Here is a 20,496-nt window from a genome sequence, read left to right as displayed (position 1 = left end):
TTGAACTGTCCTAATATTGAGAATGTATGAGGGAAATGTAGAGCCTGTTTAGAGTACAGGCAGGGGTCGGGTGGGGAGGAGGGAGATTTGGGACATGGGTGATGGGAATGTTGCACTGGTGATGGGTGGTGTTCCTTTTACGACTGAAACCCAAACACAATCATGTATGTAATCAAGGTGTTTAAATAAAAAAAAAAGAATTGATATCGTATTTACTTGGATGACAACATTAAAATATGAGGGCCAGAATGACAGTGGGTAAGGTACTTTCTTTGCATGTAACCAACCTAGGTTCAATTCCTGGCATCCAATATGATCTCCAAGCACTGACAATAGTAATTTTTTAGTACAAAACCAGAATTAAGTCCTGAACATCACTGGATGTGACCAAAATTTTTTTTTATTCTTTAGAGTGAATTTAATGATAATTAAATCATTTAGACTCTATCTTATTAGTAAAGATTCTTGAACATATTTCTCAATCTATACACAGAATAATTTTAAAAGGAAAATAATCTTTAAATATTCTTTATTTTTATACTTAAGGAAAAATCCTTTGTGTAATGCATGAAAATTTGTGCAATGAGTGCTATATGAATAGTACAATTTTAGCCATCTTCGAATAACATTTTGTTAAATAGTAATAATTAAAGTATTTGTCTTTATATTCCTCTTATCTCAATAGTTGATTTTCATAGTTGACATCAGTGGCAAAAGCTATTTCAGTGTGTCTGATGATGAAGCTCACCAGTAGAGCTCAAAGCTTATGACTCATTTGAGAGAGGCCCATAGTTCAAAACCCAGTACTTACCCAGTTCCCAAGTGAAGGGACAACCAATCAGCCCCACATCTCATTCCCCAGCAAGAAACTACAACCAAAAACCCTGCTGATTCATGCTCTGTGGCCCTCCTTCTCAACTGCCCCCTCCCAATGTGGACTGTTGTTTGATACTGAACTCAGCTACAGATGGATACCTAGTGCAAGAACTCTACCCAAGCCTTTTCTGCTGCAAATCATTTCTCAAACTCAGCAAGACCAGGCTGTGTAATGAAAATGTGCCCTGGATTCCACACACACCCCCATCCCACAAGAGAAAGCCAGGAGTAACCCCTGAGCACTGCCGGGTGTGACCCAAAAACCAAAAACCAAAAAAAAGAATATCTCAAACGACAATGAGGAAGCCTATATTTCCTTTATAAGTTTAAGACCTATATAATTCTACCTCTTAACCTGTCTATCGCCAAATGCAGGATAGCTTCCTGCATCACTTTGTTCCCTTAATTACTTTTTTTTCAGACTCTTATTTATTTATTTATTTTTTTCCTATATATATGTGAGTATATATATTTATACTTAAATTTTATTTTTTTGTCTTGTTTTTGTTTTCTTCTCTTCCTTAACTTCAGCTGTTTTGGTTTTGCTTGGTACAAAAACATACAAAAAAAAGTCTTGCCTGGGATAATAGCTCAGGTCAAAACCAGGGCACACGGGATAATGGAGCCTGACACTCTCACCCCAAGTGCACCAGCAATATAATATAGCACCATTTCTACTTGCAAAGGCATACTAAAAAAGGGGGAAATTTTACATATATAAACAAGCTCTTATCTACTAGAGATAAGAACTTACAATTCAGGGGCACCTCCGACCTTAAACATATGTTATGTGGACCCAACTTAGACTCCAAGGGAATAGACAGTGACCGTCCAACCCCAAACCCTAGATCCCAGACATAGAACCAACACAGTTCTCCATAACAGCTCCATGAACTAAACTCCCTCCGGGACATTTAATACTGCTCTAACACCAACATGCTCCAGTATTGATATGACATCCTGACAATGAGGAAATGGCAACAACTTGATCTCAGAACAGGTTGTCTTTCCTCACCACCTAATGACAAGATGAAATCAGAAGATATGTCATCCTTTGATCTATGCAAATCCCAAGATTGCTATCTACAGAAGACTGTGACAACCATGACTGGGCAGAACTTATCCTGGGACCAATAAAATGACCCTAGTCTAGGCTTTGGCCTATGATCTGTACAGCAACCAAGACCTCTAATTCCAGAGGTCTGACTGAGACTGCAACTGAGCAGATCTTCTGGACACAAAATGAAAGACTCTATAGTAGGCTTTGTCCTAGGATTGGTGCAAAAACCAAGTCCACCATCTACAGAAGACTGATTAAAACAACAGTGATGGAACAGAACTTCTAGAACCGTAAAGGAAGACTCCATCCTACGCTCCATCCTACAATCTGTGCAAATACCAAGATCTCTAGCTACAGAGGCCCGATTTTATCATCCACGACTGAGTGGACAGTTTCCAGACACCACAAAAGGACCTAGGGAGAGTAAAAGAATGTATACAAAGCCTGTAGTTATTCCCATGCCAATATAATTCAAGGGTAGAGAAATCCTGTATCTCTGAGGCCAAGGAAATTGCCTTTCTAATCTCCACAATATTTACAGTGCCTATGCAAAAAAAATAAAATAAATGCACAAATATTTTTGGTTTTGTTATTGTTGTTGTTTGATTTTGTTTGTTGTTTTTTGTTTTGTGCCTTGTTTTGTTTTTATTTCAGGTTATTGTGTGGTTTTGTCTTTATTGCTGTGGTTCTTTTCGGGGTTTTTGTTTGATTTTATTTTGTATTGTTGTTATGTTTTTCTTCCTTTTTCCTTTTCTTCTCTTTTTTTTTTTTTTTTTTGGTTTTTCAGGCCACACCCATTTGGTGCTCGGGGTTACTCCTGGCTAAATGCTCAAAAATTGCCCCTGGCTTGGGGGGACCATATGGGATGCCGGGGGATCAAACTAAGGTCCTTCCTTGGCTAGCGCTTGCAAGGCAGACACCTTACCTCTAGCGCCACCTCGCCGGCCCCCCGTTTCTTCTCTTAAATTGATATTTATATCCTCTAAGAACTCCTCCTTAGGGGCCGGGAGAGATAGCACAGCGGCGTTTGCTTTATAAGCAGCCGATCCAGGACCAAAGGTGGTTGGTTCGAATCCCGGTGTCCCATAGGGTCCCCTGTGCCTGCCAGGAGCTATTTCTGAGCAGACAGCCAGGAGTGATCCCTAAGCATCGCCGGGTGTAGCCCAAAAACCAAAAAAAAAAAAAAAAAAAAAAAAGAACTCCTCCCATATTTTGCTTGTTTGATTTTTTGCCCCATTTTATCTTTTTTCTTCCTTCAAACTGAACCACATAACTTGAATCATCTTGTTCTGCCTCATAAATTGAGAGGGAAAAAAATAGATGGTACCAAGACCGAACAGTTGTATGAACATTGAGTAGAACTAACAAAAATGAGCAAACTTAAACACCAAATCCAAAGCCAACAACAACAGAATCAATACCCAATCTACAACAAGCTAGACACAGAGGGGACCACTTATACTACCAGCCCGGGGTGGGGGCCAGAGGAGGGGGATATGGGATGCATGCTGGAAACAGGGGTGGAGAAAGAACAACTTTGGTGTTGGGAATTCTGCTGATTCAATGTCACTATGTGCCTAAAATATTATTGTGAAAGATTTGTAATCCACTTCGGTCAAAATAAAAATTATTATTAAAAAAAGCAGTACTTAAAATCAAACACAAACAGGGTTTTTTTTTTTCTTTCAATTTAAATAAGGATTTATTTTTATTATTTATTTATTTATTTTTGGTTTTCGGGCTACAGTTGGTGATGCTCAGGGGTTACTCCTGGCTCAGAAATCGCTCCTGGCTTGGGGGACCATATGGGACACCGGGGGATTGAACCCGTGGTCCGTCCTAGGTTAGTGCATGCAAAGCCCTACCGCTTGCACCACTGCTCCAGTCCTGATTATGTTTTCTATTTGCTGCTGGTGGTGGTAGTTTTATTTTGTTTGAGGTACCACATTCTGCTGTGTTGTTGAACTTATTCCCAGGTCTGTGCTCAGAGATCATTGTTAGAGGTGCTTGGGGAAAACATAGATGGTGCTGGAGGTCAGAACTGGGCTCAGTCTTGTGCAAAGTAATGCCTTCTCTGACACTGACTTTGTATTCTGAAGATAACAGTAAATTCCTGACATCTATCAGCTAACCAAAGAGTCATGTGTTCAGGATCCCTCACCTGCACATATGTCTGCTTTTGAACCTTTGCTTCTTCTCTAGAGATAAAGATAAAGATATCTCACCTGCAAAAGAGAGATAAAGGAATACTTTGACCACTCTCAAGTCTAGTGTTTTCTTCTTTGTGACTTCTTCTTTTACATTTCTTCAATGTTAATTAGGGCCCAAATGACAGCAACCACTTTGGCACTTGAATAAGGTGACAAGGAGTTTGGAATATAGTTAGTTTGAGTTTTCTGAAATATATTGATGCGGCACTCAAAATCTTCTGTGTGTACTTTGGTTACACCATCCACCTCAGTAGAGTTACCATCCAACCCTGATGTCAACTGTACACTCTTGGGTAGTTATGACATAAAAGTAAGAGGTCATATGACAACATAAATATGCTCTGTAGCTTGCAGGGTCAAGCAATCTCAGATCCATTGGTGGAAATTTAAAAAAAGGGGGGGGGGACAGAATTAATATCCAAGCCAAAATCAACAACAATGGAATCAAGACCCAAACTCTAACAATCTAAACTTTAAATGGATCTGGGGGGGGGGCAGGGAGAAGCAGAGGGAGGTCGCATGGGATGCACTCTGGGAACATTGATGGAGAGAGTTCAGCATTGGTGGTGGGATTGGTCTTAATTCATAGCCTGTCTAAAACCCAACTATGGGGGCCAGAGAGATAGCATGGAGGTAAGGCTTTAATGCAGAAGGTCATTGGTTCAAATCCCGGCCTCCTATATATGGTCCCCTGAGCCTGCCAGGAGGGATTTCTGAGCATAGAGCCAGGAGTAACCCCTGAACGCTGCCGGGTGGGACCCAAAAACAAACAAACAAAAAAAAAACAAAAAATATGTATTTATGCAGCCGTCAGGAGAGATGAAGTCATGAAATTTTCTTATACATGGATGTACATGGAATCTATCATGCTGAGTGAAATAAGTCAGAGGGAGAGAGAGAGAGATGCAGAATAGTCTCACTCATCTATGGGTTTTAAGAAAAATAAAAGTCATTTTTGTAACAATCCTAAGAGACAATGAGAGGAGGGCTGGAACACCAGCTCACTCCATGAACTCACCACAAAGAGTGGTGAGTACAGCTATAGAAATAACTACACAGAGAACTACAATAATCAAGTGAATGAATGAAGGAACTGGAAAGCCTGTCTGGAGTACAGGTGGGGGTGGGGTGGGATGGAGGGAGATTGGGGACATTGGTGGTGGGAATGTTGCACTGGTGAAGGGGGTGTTCTTTACATGACTGAAACTAATCATAATCATTTATGTAATCAAGATGATCAAATAAAGAAGGAAAAAAACCCAACTATGAAGGACCTTGTAAATCACAATGGTTTTAATAAAATAAAAGTTTTTTTTTAAAAATAGAAGTTATGGGGTCAGGGAGATAGCACAGCGGTAAGGCATTTGCCTTAGGCGCAGAAGGATGGTGTTTCGAATCCCTGCATCCCGTATGGTCCCCTGAGCCTGCCAGGAGCGATTTCTGAGCATAGAGTCAGGAGTAACCCCTGAGCGCTGCCGGGTGGGACCCAAAAACCAAACAAACAACAAACAAACAAAAAATAGAAGTTACAATGAGGGTGCTAGACCGAGGAAACGGCTTCCACACATTCATGCGTTCTCATGGGCCACAGCACATAGCAGTAGCTTCTGAGACAGGGAGACTCTTCTAGAGGAAGTGTGGGAGAAAAACCCAAGATAGAAGTCACAGGCATATACATATGTTAAAAAATTGTTTTGCTATGTCAGGGATGAAACTCAAAGCTGTACCCAATCAAGGTTTATATTCTACGGCTAAGTCACATTCCCTATTCCTCAGTCTTGTAAAAAATTGATTTCACTATTTCTTCTTTTAATACATGCCCTTGAAATTGTTCAAAGCTAAAAGAGAGGGAGATAGACCATGAGAATTCCCTGAGCAGACAAAACTTATTTAATTATACAAAGTTTAATTTAGCTTATTTTATGAGATTAACCTGACTCAAGGTCATTTCTTGCTTGTTCTATGGACATCATAAACAAAATTTAAATTAGCACTGAAAAATTCCCTAGCATGTAATAAAGTCCGAATATTATAACACCCCTGAACTTTATTCAGTAGTTATTCAGTAGTATATATTTATATATATACATATATATACACACACATGTATACATAGAGAAAGAGAGAGAGAAATGGAAGAGAAACAAGGTTAGGAATCATGATATTAGAAATTGGACTAAGGAAAGTTTTTATGGGCAGGTTAAATCACATCCTACTGTGTGTTATTTCAGCTCTGTGCTAAGAGGCAATCACTGTGGTACTTGGTGGACAAATGTAGTGCCAGGGATCTGAAGCTGGGACACCTCATTCAAGGCATGAATCTTACCTCTTGTATTGACTCTCTAAGTCCTCTCTTTCAGTCATTATTAAGTAAGCTTTTTAGCCAAGGAATGCTTTTATATTGGAAGTTTTTTCCTGTTATATTCAATTTTCATAAATAATCAATCATTTTATATTTCACTATAGTCACATGATATGAAATTTATCATACAATTTTTATGCTTATAAATGACAAACTTATGACAATAACAAATACATTTATTGAGCATGTCTTAGTGTGAAGGAACACAGTTTTTGTAGCCCAATTATCAGTGTGTGGCTCTTCTATCTTGACCTGATGAAATCTATCATTTATAAAGTGGCACACAAAATTGTAGACAATGTAGTGAAAAATTAGCAATTAATGTTTCTATAACATTATATATGTATATGTTTATTAATAAAAATGTATAGCTTTGTAATAATTGATTATATATTTATGTAGCTAACTACAACCTAAGCATTTTTATACACATTTGAATTTGTTCTGACTAATTAGTTCAAAAGACATTTAGAGCTAGTCTTATATAATAAAATATGAACTTTCTCAGGATCCTAAATTTCAAATATAAAGAACCTTAACAAATTTCCCTAAAGTTACATATAATCTTAGAAAAACAAAATCTGTATTACATTATCAATAGTCGCCCAGTCACCACCAAGAGTGATCCCTGAATGCAAAGCCAGGAATAAGCTTGGAACATGACCAAGTATGGACCAAAAACCAAAACATTAAAAGATGAAGAAACATCAAAAAATATTAAAAATCAAATCTAGAAAGATGACTTAGAAGATCAGAACACAAAAATGAAAAGTGATGAGACATGGTGCTTAAATAAAGATTTTACATAGCAAGAAAAAAAGTGAAAAGTGATGAGATATGAATAAAAATTAGTTGTAATATCAGTTGTGTGAAAACTGATGAAAGGAAGAATTGACAGAATTTACAATGTGCTCATTCACAGGTATTGAAGGTGCAGGTAGTTTTAAGATTTGATTAAGTAGTTTGTGTCCTCTGTTTACATCACATATCAAATTACCAGTGTGAGTATATCCTCTGGGGAAGCAGATGTTAAAATGCTACAACCACATATAAATATACTAGATAAATTAAAGCAGTGTATGTAAACATATGGGGTTCAGCTGCTTAGTAAAAATCCCAGTGAGCCTATGAAGATCTAAAACCTAGACTCAGTTTCTGGCTAGACACAGCAACATATTAGACACCTAAAGTGTAAAATACCTCACCTTTGTGCTAATTGACACTTTGAAAAATTAGTGGATTTGCTTTATTTTATTTATTCATTCATTTTGGATTTTGGATTGGATTTTGCAGTGCTCAAGGCTTATTCCTAGCTCGGCACTCAGGGATCATTCCTGGTGGGTTAGAGAGATAATATGCCATGCCAGGAGTTGAATCTGAGTTGGTCACACACAAGCTAAGTCCCCTACACTCTAGATCATCACTCTGTCCCGAAAAATTAGTGGTGTATTTTCATTTATCTGTGGCCCACACCCAGCAAGGCTTTATTCCTGGCTCTCAAGATTTACTCCTGGTGTTGCAAGGAGGTGGGCATAAGAAATAACTGGAAGTAGTCAAGAGCCCTGTCTGCTGTACTATCTTGGCAAATCAAAGCACTACCAAAACAAGTTCTGAAATATAAAAGGTCATAAAAAGTATAAGATCCTTAGAATTATTTGATGCAAGACCAAAAAGTAAAATAGACAGGGCCGAAGGAGGAAGAAGAGAGCGTATTCATGCTAACTCAAAATGTCTGTATTAGGGTTTAGGGGCAAAAATACAACCCATATTTGCCTTTGATCTGGATTTGATCTCTGGTGTCCCATATGGTATCCAGGGACGCTGGGAGTGATTCCTGAGTGCAGAGCCAGGAGTAACCCCTGAGCACCAAAGTTGTGCCCCCAAAAAAACAAAAATTGTTTGTATCATTAAATCTTTCACATTCAAGTATTCTGTCACTTTTTCAAATTAGTGTATACATTGGGCTAAACACTAAATAAAAGGGCTCCAATAAAAGATGGCACTTAAGAATTCTAACAAATCAAATAAAGATGTTTATTTTTTCTTATTTTTTAAGAGATTTTTTTTTCCCAATAGAATGAAAGACTTTAATTAAATAGCAGCACGTAACACTGTACTAGGAGCACTCCTGGCTCCCAGAATTTTCCTCTGGAATGTTGGAAAGTTCTCAAAGATGATTAGAATCGCTACGGCCACGTCCCTGTCTGGGACCAGAAGAAACGATGAAGCAAACCAGAATCCTTTCCAGTTCATTCGTAGATCCAGTTCTGGGCACAGCTCTTGTAGCTGACCAGTTCCTCAGGGCTAAACCACAGGCCAATCTCCTTTTCTGCACTCTCCACAGAGTCGCTGCCATGGATGATGTTCCTGCCAACTTGGATGCAGAAATCCCCACGGATGGTCCCAGGTTTGGAGTCTGCTGGGTGGTCTCTCCGAGCATCACTCGGCCTGTCTTCACAACATTCAGCCCCTGGTCAGCATTCAGCAACCACTGGTCCAGAGTTCATGTACTTCACCAGGCCACTAAAAAATGGGCGGTCCTTCAAGTCAATGTAGTGTTCCTTGAGGAGGTCTTCAGAAGATTGGATGAACTTCATACCAACAAAGCGGAATCCCTTCTGCTCAAAACGCTTGATGATCTCTCCCACAAGCCGGTGCTGGACCCCATCGGGCTTGATGGCAATGAAGGTTCGCTCTGAGTTGGCCATGGTCCTTTCCACAAGCTGCTGCGCTGCTTCCACCCAAGAGATATTTTTTTTTTTTTTGGTTTTTGGGCCACACCCGTTTGACGCTCAGGGGTTACTCCTGGCTATGTGCTCAGAAATCGCCCCTGGCTTGGGGGGACCATATGGGACGCCGGGGGATCGAACCGGGGTCCTTCCTTGGCTAGCGCTTGCAAGGCAGACACCTTACTTCCAGCGCCACCTACCCGGCCCCCCAAGAGATATTTTTAATTAGGAGTCTTGTCCTACCAATCCTTCTGTCTAATCACAATTAAATAACTTACTGGTCATATAAAAATTTTTAAGAAAGTATGTGGGTAAAAGTTTCCTGTGACTTTGTATCTTAATTTTTAATTCTGTTCCAATTCCAGTGATAGTTTGACAAAGTATAGAATTATTGACTTGAAACAATCCCTCAAACTTCGATTCTTTATTATCTTCTAGAAATTAATGTTGCTTTGAGAAATTTAATGATAATTTGAATATTTTCTCCTTGTCTTTGGCAGCTTTTAGAATTTTGTCCTTTTTCCTACTGCAATTAAATACTATTTGCATTGATATGGGTATTTTGCACTTGGTTTGAATAAATTAATGTCTTTTTGACCTAGAGATCTAATACAATTTTGTTCATATATTATATATTTGAAAAACTCTTCCCTATCATTTCTTTGTCTCATCCTTAAAGATCAGACTGCTATGTTGGCTATGTAAAACTATATTAATTGTTCCTTTAAGTCTTCAATTTTTCTTTTACTAACTTTTTGTTATACCATCTGAAGATTTCGTTGTTGTTGTTTTTGGTTTTTGGGTCACACCCGGTGACGCTCAGAAGTTGCTCTAGGCAGTCTCTAGGGACCATATGGATGCCGGAATTCAAACCAGGGTCTGTCTTGTGTTGCGTGCAAGGCAAACGCCCTACCACTGTGCTATCATTCCAGCCCTGTGAAGTATCTTTAAAAAAATTGTTTGTTTTTTTTTTTTCATTTTTACTTTTCTGGAGATCTTTTTTCCCCAATCTTTTCTCTTTATTTAATTCTTATTTAATGAAATTAATAGCTTTGTTACCTCTATAAAAACGTTTGTTTCTCTCTTAAAGTTTTCTGCACTACCAGTTTCTGCTAGGTTTCTGCAATGCATTTATTTTTCTTCTTTCATAAAGCACACTTTCCACAGTTCTTCATTGTTCCAGGTTGACACATGTCATGTATATATTTAAAATGATTGGAAATTCTATGTTCATTAAGCAATATTTCTTGCTTTGTTTTGTTTGGGGGGTTGTTTGGTTGCTGGGTTTTGTTGGTTTGATATGGTTTAGTTTGGAGGGCCACACTGAGCTGTGCTCAACACTTATTCCTGGTTCTGTGCTCAGGATCATCCTATCCTAGTCAGGGCTCAGTAGTGCAAGGTAAATTCCTTACCTACTTTACTATCACTCAACTTTCCCATCCCCACCTCCAGCCCCTATTAAGTAGTATTTTAACCAACGGATTTTATTTCATGATGGGTGGACATTTAAAGAGAAGTCAAAAGGAATCATTTGTGGAGATTCCTGGACCAGCGTATAGAGGTGTAGGGCAGTTCACTTTCTTTAGAGAAGCAACATCTATTGGAAGAAGGAACATATGTACTGCCAATGTTATACTAGCAATATCTTTTAATGCTTTCATCTTACCTCTACCATTCTTCTTATCCCGCATCTCTAACTCTAAAAACTCAGAGAAGATCTAAGGAGGTTAAATTAAAAAAAAATTGTAATGTCCTCTTTCGAAAACACTGATAAAATTCTAGCATTCAACTATGCCAGTTTATTGTATTTACCCTCAGATTTCCGAAAGATGTTGAAATCTTTCTAATTTCCAACAATTGCAGTAAAGGTTATCCAAACCGCCGTTCCACTAAAAGTACTTAAAACTGCCAGATTAAATATTTGTTCAATTTTTCCCTCCCCCAACCCACCCCTCCTGTTCAATCTTTTTAAGTCATCAATGAGGTCACAGATATTAAGCAATTACTAGGCCAAAATTGAAAGAAAAGCAGGGGAAACAAGCCAACATCAGAACAGTATTGCCCTGATGGCATTTGATTGAATCAGTGCCTAGAGTGCATATACATGATGATTTTAGTAAGGGAAGACTGAATAAAAAAAGAGAAGAAACTACAGATTCAGAAAATAGTGAAGCATGATGATCTAGGTGAATAGAGGAACTTTGAGCCATGGTCTCACATTGGATTTTTCTGTTGCCTGATAGAAGAAAGACAACAACAAAGTGAAAGTTGCCAATGGTTAACTTTTCAAAAACAACAGAAACTGGGATTACAGGGGCCACTGATACTCAGTGATTGAAGTTTTATGCTCTAATACGCTAGAAGAGAATATTTATTGAATGGAATTATATAAATTCCACTATTCCAAATAAAAAAAAATTCCACTATTCCAGTAGGATAAAGGAATAATAAAATTTTCAAAAAAGCTAAGAGAATCATCATAGATAAATATTTAGTAAAGAAAATTTAAACAGACCTATTGGACTAATGGGAAGTTAGAGATAGACTGCTAAGACAAAAGAATTTGGGACTAAAGTAAAATAGGTTTATCAAAGATTTTTTTTTTTTGGTCACACCCGGCAGCACTCAAGGGTTACTCCTGGCTCAGAAGTTGCCCCTGGCAGGCACAGGGGACCATGTGGGATGCGGGGATTCGAACCACCATTCTTCTGCATGAAAAGCAAACGCCTTATCTCCATGCTATCTCTCCGGCCCCTTATCAAAGATTTTTAAAACTATTATTTAAATAAAATAATAACAGAAATAGACTGTAGGTTAATCAATAGATGAAAGCAAATAATTGATTTAAAGTAAAATTGAAAGCGATTAAAATTTCTGCAGCCAGAGCAATAACACAATGGGTAACATTAGCTTTTTATGCAGCTGACCTGGGTATGATCCCGCATCCCATATGGTTCCCTGAGCCTATCAGGAGTGATTTCTGAGTAAAGAACCAGGAGTAATACCTGAGCAAGGCTGGGTGTGGCCCCAAAATCAAATGTGTGTGTGTGTGTGTCTGTCTAAAGGACCTTGTGTCCTAGAAAATGATCAAAGTGTTGACCAGACTTTGATGAGTTAAATATTAATGTCTTACTTTCTAAGGAAACCACAAAATAAAGAGAAATAGAGTTAGGACTTCCAAATTCATTTAAGGTTAATTTAGTACCAAAAAGAGAAAACATTTTACAATTAAAAACCAAAACACTGAATTTCACACTTATCAAAGAAAAATAAATTTGGAGGTTATAAATTACTTTGACTATATTATAGTTATAAAATCACCCATCTGTCTGGGAAGTGCTAAAAGTTCCTGCTTAGAAGAGTGGATTCCTATGTCTGATTGATTAATAATGGGAAAATTTGGGCCAGAGCAATAGTGCAGCAATCGGTCATTTGCCTTGCACATGGCTGACCTAGGACGGACTGCAGTTCAATCTCCAGTGTCCCCTATGGTTCCCCAAGCCAGTCTACAGCTCATTGAATTTTATATAGTTATTAATAAAGCTTTTTCTCATTCATTTGTTACTAAAATAAATCAAACAATTTTTTGTTTGTTTTGGGGCCACACTAGGTGACGCTCAGGAGTTACTCATGGCTATGTGCTCAGAAATGGCTCCTGGCTTGGGGGGCCATATGGGAAGCCAGGGATCTACCGATGTCTGTCCTGGTTCAGCTGCATGCAAGGCAAATGCCATACTGCTGTGCTATCACTCTGGCCCCAAATTAAACTATTTTAATAACTAAAATATTACTTAAAAGAAAGCATACTTTCATTCAAACTTTATCATTTTAGGAAAAAATACAAGATTAGCACCAAATTAATTGTTAATAATGAATTAAATATATGTTCAAAACCTGAGAAAGGGCTCAACAGGTAAAGAATAAAAAGAAGGAAAGAAGAAAGAAAGAAAGAAAGAAAGAAAGAGAAAAAGAAAGGAAGGAAGGAAGGAAGAAAGAAAGAAAGAAAGAAAGAAAGAAAGAAAGAAAGAAAGAAAGAAAGAAAGAAAGAAAGAAAGAAAGAAAGAAAGAAAGAAAGAAAGAAAGAAAGAAAGAAAGAAAGAAAGAAAGAAAGAAAGAAAGAAGAAAGAAGAAAGAAAGAAAGAAAGAAAGAAAGAAAGAAAGAAAGAAAGAAAGAAAGAAAGAAAGAAAGAAAGAAAGAAAGAAAGAAAGAAAGAAAGAAAGAAAGAAAGAAAGAAAGAAAGAAAGAAAGAAAGAAAGAAAGAAAGTATTCTGATTCTGCACCATTTCAAACCATAAATTAGTTCCTACAATGTCTGGCTTTTTTTGTTTGTTTGTTTTTTGTTTTTGGGTCACACCCGGGAGCGCTCAGGGGTTACTCCTGGCTCTGTGCTCAGAAATCACTCCTGGCAGGCTCGGGGAACCATATGAGATCCCAGGATTCGAATCTCCATCCTTCTGCATACAAGGCAAACGCCCTACCTCTATGCTATCTCTCTGGCCCAATGTCTGACTATTTTTATCTCTTATCTGTATCTTGTATCCTAGAGACCAAGATCAACTTTTTAAATTTTTGTTTCATTTTATTAAACATATACATTTTATCAGCTAATAAGGTATGCCTATTAATTACTTTATTTGGATATATGTATTTGAAATATATCCTCTGGGGCTGGAGAGATAGGACAGTAGGTAAAGGATTTGTCTAGCATGCATTTGACCCAGATTCAATCCCCAGCATCCCAGATAGTTCGCTGAGCACTGCCAGGAGTGATCCCTGAGTACATACCACGAGTAAACCCTGAGCATCACCAGGTTGTCACCATGCCTCACAAATAAAAAAGAAATAAAAGTATTCTCCATTAAAAAAAAAAAGATTAGGGGCCGAGGCGGTGGCACAAGTGGCAAGGCATATGCCTTGCCAGCCCTAGTTTAGGACAGACCACAGTTCGACCCCACGGTGTCCCATATGGTCCCCCAAGCCAGGAGCGATTTCTTAGCATACAGCCAGGAGTAACCTCTGAGTGTCATTTGGTGTGGGCCAAAAACAAAAACAAAAACAGTTTTAAAAACAGGTGACTTGTAAAAGTTAATAAGGCATGCACTTAATTTTTTGAATAGTCTCAATTTTTTTAAGGTGCCTCAAGCAGTGTTCAGAGGTCTCTGGGGACAATCCTGGCAAGTACTGCTCAGACCTAGCAATAACAGAGCTACAAAGACCAGCCCCATATTTCTCAGGGAACTTTGCAGTGCTTGGAAGTGAAATCAGGTCCTCTGCAAGCCAATCAGGCTCTCGAGAGCCCTTTGGTTTTCTCTTCAGGTCTTGACATGGACTAAAATTCTGAAAGGAACTGGAAAGATAGTGCGCAAGGCGCTGGCCCCCAGGTATGCTCCCTGAATGGAGAGCCACGAGTGAGCCCTGAGTTCTGCTGGCTGTGAGTGACTCTCTTATCTACAAAAAAATAAAAATAAAATAAAAATAAATAAATTTATACTAAACTGTGTAAAAGGTTAACTTCAAGAGTGATAACTGTGTCATTTTAAATGCATATTCGGGGGATTGGGGATATTTATCAAAGGGTTGGAATTCATGCTTTGAATGTTGGAGCCTTAGATTTGATTCCTACCACCACATCGTCTCCCAAGCACCAGTAGGAACAAGCCCTGAGCTTTTAGTTGAGGTGTCTAACAACAACTCTAAACTCTGGCTCCCTAACACCAGTAGGTGCAAAATAAATAAAGTCAATCCAACATGTTTCCTTTTGCATCAAGATTACCTGTGTAGGGCCAGAGAGATAGCATGGAGGTAAGGTGTTTGCCTTGCATGCAGAAGGACGGTGGTTTGAATCCCGGCATCCCATATAGTCCCCGGAGCCTGCCAGGAGCATAGAGCCAGGAGTAACCTCTGATCGCTGCCAGGTGTGACAAAAACAAAAACAAACAAACAAAAAAGGGTACCTGTCTACCATGTATGCAGTAAATCTTAATCTATAAACTAGCAGAGTGCTCATTTCGGCAGCACATATACTAAAATTGGAACAATACAGAGATTACATGGCCCCTGCTCAAGGATGACACGCAAATCTATAAATTAGCAGACACAGTTACTGTACTGTAATCATCCACAGAATCTAGAAGTTCTCTATTATGGTACAAGTTCATTGTTATTAATGATAAAAAGGGAAGCGTCCATTGAACGTGTAAAGGGAAGTTGGGCAGAATCTAATTTAATTATCTAGGTTGGAATTATTCCAGGACTCTACTTGCCATACGGAAAGTACCCTGGGATCTTTAATGACCACAAGTGGTCAGGATTCCAGTTTTACTGTTCATCCAATTAGTTGCCAAACACATCTTCTGCTATATCATTAAGTGACAGGGCTGGGGAATCCATTCTGCTAATTAAGAACTTGGAGCTTTGAGTTAGTTTTCCCAGAGGGCTTTTCAGGGTATGTGGGTATATGTACATGGCCACGTAAACATACAGTTAACAAGAGGTACTCCTATTAAGGATAATGAGCAAGAGATTTCAGCCATTTATTCACCATCAACATAGGTTAGAAAAACTCTACTACAATAATCAGAGTGACATTATAAACTTAGGAGCTCTTGAATGGTTTCCAGAGACTATCCCCCTCTTCTCTCTTCATTATGATTACGAATTGCACAAAGGGGCCAGAGTGGTGACGCGGAGCTGTAAGGCGTCTGCCTTGCTGGCGCCTGCCTTGCTGGCGCCAGCCTAGAACGAACTGAGGTTCAATCCTCCGGTGTCCCATATGGTCCCCCATGCCAGGAACAATTTCTGAGCACATAGCCAGGAGTAACCCCTGAGCGTCACCAGAGGTGGTCCAAAATCAAACAAACAAACAACAACAAAAGAAGAGTTGCACAAAAAAATCACTTTGCACAGTGCCACAGACCCACTGAAGAAATTTACCCTTGCTTTACAGCAGGCCTGATTTTAAGACCTTAAGTACTCCTTGGGATAAAACAGAGAGCAAAAATATTGATCTTTCTCATGGACTCACTTGAAAATGTAACTCCAACTTCCCTGGGTTTTTTTCTTTTTGAAGAATACACAATAATATCTGTCATCTCAAAAAAGTATTGTCTGTGGAGGGGCCAGAGAGATAGCATGCCTTGCATGCAGAAGGATGGTGGTTCGAATCCCGGCATCCCATATGGTCCCTCGAGCCTGCCAGGAGCGATTTCTTTTTTCTTTTTCTTTTTCTTTTGGTTTTTGGGCCACACCCGGCAGTGCTCAGGGGTTACTCCTGGCTGTCTGCTCAGAAATAGCTCCTGGCAGGCACGGGGGACCATATGGGACACCGGGATTCGAACCAACCACCTTTGGTTCTGGAGCGGCTGTTTGCAAGGCAAACGCTGCTGTGCTATCTCTCCGGCCCGCCAGGAGCGATTTTTAAGCATAGAGCCAGGAGTAACCCCTGATTGCTGCCGCGTATGCCCCCCACCAAAAAAAAGTGTTGTCTCTGGAATTAACATTAAGTATTTTTTCTAAAACAGAAAAATAGTAAAACCGGGGCTGGAGAGATAGCACAGCAGTAGGACATTTGCCTTGCACGCAGCCGATCCAGGATGGACAGTGGTTCGAATCCTGGCATCCCATATAGTATGGGATGCCAGGAGCGATTTCTGAGCTCAGAGCCAGAGGTAACTCTTGAGTGCCACCCAAAAATACAAAAAATACAAAAGAAAAATTAAAAAGAAAATAGTAAAACCTCTTCAAATAGCCTCAACTGAGACATCAATACATTAATCAGTTGCATCTAAATCATGTTTTTCCAGAAACCTTTTTTTATTGAAAAAAGCTGTTATACATTCATCCTTGTTTATGTTTTTTTACAGATTGAGATACTGTGATTTAAAATACTGTCAATGATGTTTTATGTGTACATAATTACATCACCTATGTACCCACCTCTTACCCCAAAAGTCTCCCAAAAAATCACTTCTGAGGGATTACCAAATTACTCTCTAGAGATATTAAACCAAAATGACTTATGGGGGCCAGGTATGTTAATTATCAGTAAACCATAGAATTCAGTATATTAGTTCAAAAACCCTTGGACTCTGATTTCCTTTGGAGATAAAATAAACAAGTCAATAATTTTATGTATAATCCTAAAATTAAAAAAACAAAACAAATAAAAACACATTTTCCATAATCTTACACAATAAAAGAATACTTCTTCTTATTCTGTGCTTATACCTTTTGCATTGCTTTTACTTTAGATACCATCATCTCACTTATCAAACTTAATTTCTTTCTTCCCAAGAAGCATTGTGTAAAATTACTTTGGGATCTTATTAAAATTGATGCTAATTAACTTGACCATATTTATTTTCACCCTCAGATAATATCAGTAATCCATAAGAGACACTGAACTTCAGACACGAGGGAAGTTAAAATGCCTATGACGCAAATGGAGGCATCAGAAAAAGATTATTGGACAATTTAAAACTAACTGAATGCTACTTTTTTCAGTTACTGTAGCTAATGTTCCAATATAATCATTGGTTCTTAATTAGTGGGAAAGGAGATGTTTGAAGACACTACAGAAATCTGGTACTATGGCAGCCAGAGTGGAATGAAGATGGTTAAAACTTTCCAAAGCAATTGAGATTTTATTCACCTGTAAAATTAGATGTTATAGTGCAGAACATGTATTGCCTCCTTTCTCAGTCTAAACTGCCAGCAACCCATATATGTTCAGAACATGTGGACAAACTCCTCAGAAATTTAACAATAACCGGAACACATAAACAGCCAACTCTAAAAGAACATTACTCTTAAACCTGGTTTGAAGGTCTAAAATCTATTACTTTTATGCCTACAAGTGTTAGATGGGGGCTGGAGGGATAGCGCAACAAGTGGTGTATTTCCCTTGCACACAGCTGACCTAGGTTTGATTTCCAGTATTCCAAATGGTCCCTCAAGCCTTCCAGGAGAAATTACTATGTATCACTATGTGTGGTCCAAAAATAAACAAATAAAATAAAAAACAAATAAAAATAGTTAGATGGGGGTGGGAGAGATAGCATAGTGGTAGGGCATTTGCCTTGCATGCGGGAGGATGGTGGTTCAAATCCTGGCATCCCACATGGTCCCCTGAGCCTGTTAGGAGCAATTTCTGAGCATAGAGTCAGGAGTAACCCCTGAGAGCTGCCGAGTGTGACCCAAAAACCAAAACAAAAAAAAAAGTTAGATGGATTTTAAATAAATGAATATACAGTAAATATTTCTAGAATAAATGATCTCAGAACTGGGGAGTTTAGCAGGTCACTGGACTTTCAGTGCTAAAACTTGCACAGTCACAGACAAACCACATTTGGTCATCCAAAGGTTATGAGTTTATGAGATATAAACAAAAATACTTACCTTATAGATTATGGAAAGATAGCATAGAAGTTAAGGTATTTTGCTTCATATGGATTCCATATGAATCCATCCCTGGTACTACACATGACCCTAAATACCACCAGGAGTTACTCTTGAATACATAGTCATGAGTAGCCACATAGAACTGCACAGTGTAGGCAAATTCTTCCCCCAATCAAAAATATGTTTTATTTTATAAATATAATTAAGTGTAATATAATGAAAGGGGAAGCGGAAGCTTCCTAGATTTTGGCATAAGTAACTGAGATAAGCCACAGCTTACAGTTTAGCCACAGCTAATCTTCTGAGGATCTCAGCCATGATTAGAACAAAACTAGCCTCTAAAAGTAAATGGTATTTTTAAAAAACCATTAAAACCATTAAAAACTGTATTTTTAAATAAAAGAACAATAGAAGGACACAAAAGCATCAAGAGACACAAAAGCAGCAGGAGACACAAAAGCAGCAGGAGACACAAAAGCAGCAGGAACCGTAGCTTGGGATGAGGCTGGTAAAAGCCCTGAGAAAGGGATGAGTGCTCCCTCCCCAAAAGATATATTTAAACTGAGAGATGATGCCTCTCCTTTGCTGATAGAACACAGGCTTTTCCTGTCCAGAGATATAACAAAAGAGGAACATATCTGCTCCACTTAGCTCTGTGGCTGCATTTATCCTCTAACCAAGCACAAGCACAATACATAGAAGAAGAAAAAACCCACACTGCAAAGGACATTATGTGAGAATGTTGAAAAACACCAGCCTGCTTAGAGAATGAACATGATATATCTAAAGACCCAACAAGTACCAGCTATCTACATAGCCTATTTAGAAAAGACGTCAGAGAAAAAGTTTGGAGATGTTCAAGAAACTCAAAGAATCCCTGGGATGAACCGGATGAACCACAAATAAGAATCAAGAGGATATGAAAATAGAAATAAGAAAACTCAAAAAGGCCAAAGCAGTGGCACAAATGGTAGGGTGTTTGCCTTGCACATGCTAATCTAGGACTGACCGAGGTTCAATCACCCAGCATCCCATACAGTCCCTCAAGACAGGAGAGACTTCTGAGCACATACCCAGGAGTAACCCATGAGTATCACCAGGTGTGGCCTCCCAAACAAACAAACAAAACAAAACAAAAAAGAAAACTCAAAAAATCTTGGTATCCTAAATGAAACCTCACTGGAAAGCCTCACCAACAAAGTAACAAGTGCTGAAGACAGAATCAGTGAGCTGGAAAATGAGATGAATAACAATCCCATAATATGGTAGAGGCAAAAAAAGAGCCTTAAAACAGATGATTAGAATATGGAGAAAAAAATTCTCAAAGATTAGGAACAGATAAAAATAGAGGTATTCTATAAACTAAATAGAAACATCAGAATCATTGAAGTCCCAGAAACCTAGGAATAAAATCTCCATTTAAAAAATCAACAGTCAAGGATATCATTGCAGAAAAACTTTCAGAACTAAAAAGTGCATGCAATCAAATATTACATGCCCAAAGAATACCAGCTAAAAAAGATCCAAAGAAAACACCCTAAGGCACATCCTAGTCACAATGACAATCTGACAAATCCCATAGAGATGGATGGAAAACTGAAGACAGCAAGATCAAAAGGGAATTTATGTACAAAGAAACATTATTAAGGTTTACAGCAGTCTTGTCAAAAGCAACCCTCAAGGACGGAAGGCAGTGGTGGGATATAGTGATAAAATTCAAAAAAATGAATGCTTTGCCAAGAATATGTCACCCAGCCAAAATTACTTTCAGGTTTAAAGAAAAGATGCACAGCTTCACAGACAGACCAGAGCTAAGGAACTTTACAGACTCAAACCAATCTTAAAATAACTGAAAGGTC

The 20,496-nt window shown here is 38.5% G+C and overlaps 1 non-coding gene and 1 pseudogene across 1 annotated transcript; one reads left to right on the top strand and one right to left on the bottom strand.

Moving 5' to 3' along the window:
* Positions 1–8,567: 8,567 nt before the first annotated feature.
* LOC126032261 (nucleoside diphosphate kinase A-like) lies at positions 8,568–9,243 on the bottom strand (annotated as a pseudogene).
* Positions 9,244–15,237: 5,994 nt separating this feature from the next.
* On the top strand, positions 15,238–15,340 carry LOC126033178 (U6 spliceosomal RNA). The gene has a single exon (XR_007504320.1). It is a non-coding gene; the product is annotated as a U6 spliceosomal RNA (small nuclear RNA).
* Positions 15,341–20,496: the final 5,156 nt, after the last annotated feature.

The sequence above is a fragment of the Suncus etruscus genome, chromosome 16, assembly GCF_024139225.1.
Source record: "Suncus etruscus isolate mSunEtr1 chromosome 16, mSunEtr1.pri.cur, whole genome shotgun sequence".
Classification (NCBI taxonomy): domain Eukaryota; kingdom Metazoa; phylum Chordata; class Mammalia; order Eulipotyphla; family Soricidae; genus Suncus; species Suncus etruscus.
Note: the sequence above shows the minus strand (reverse complement) of the source record. Positions and strands in the feature narration are given on the sequence as shown.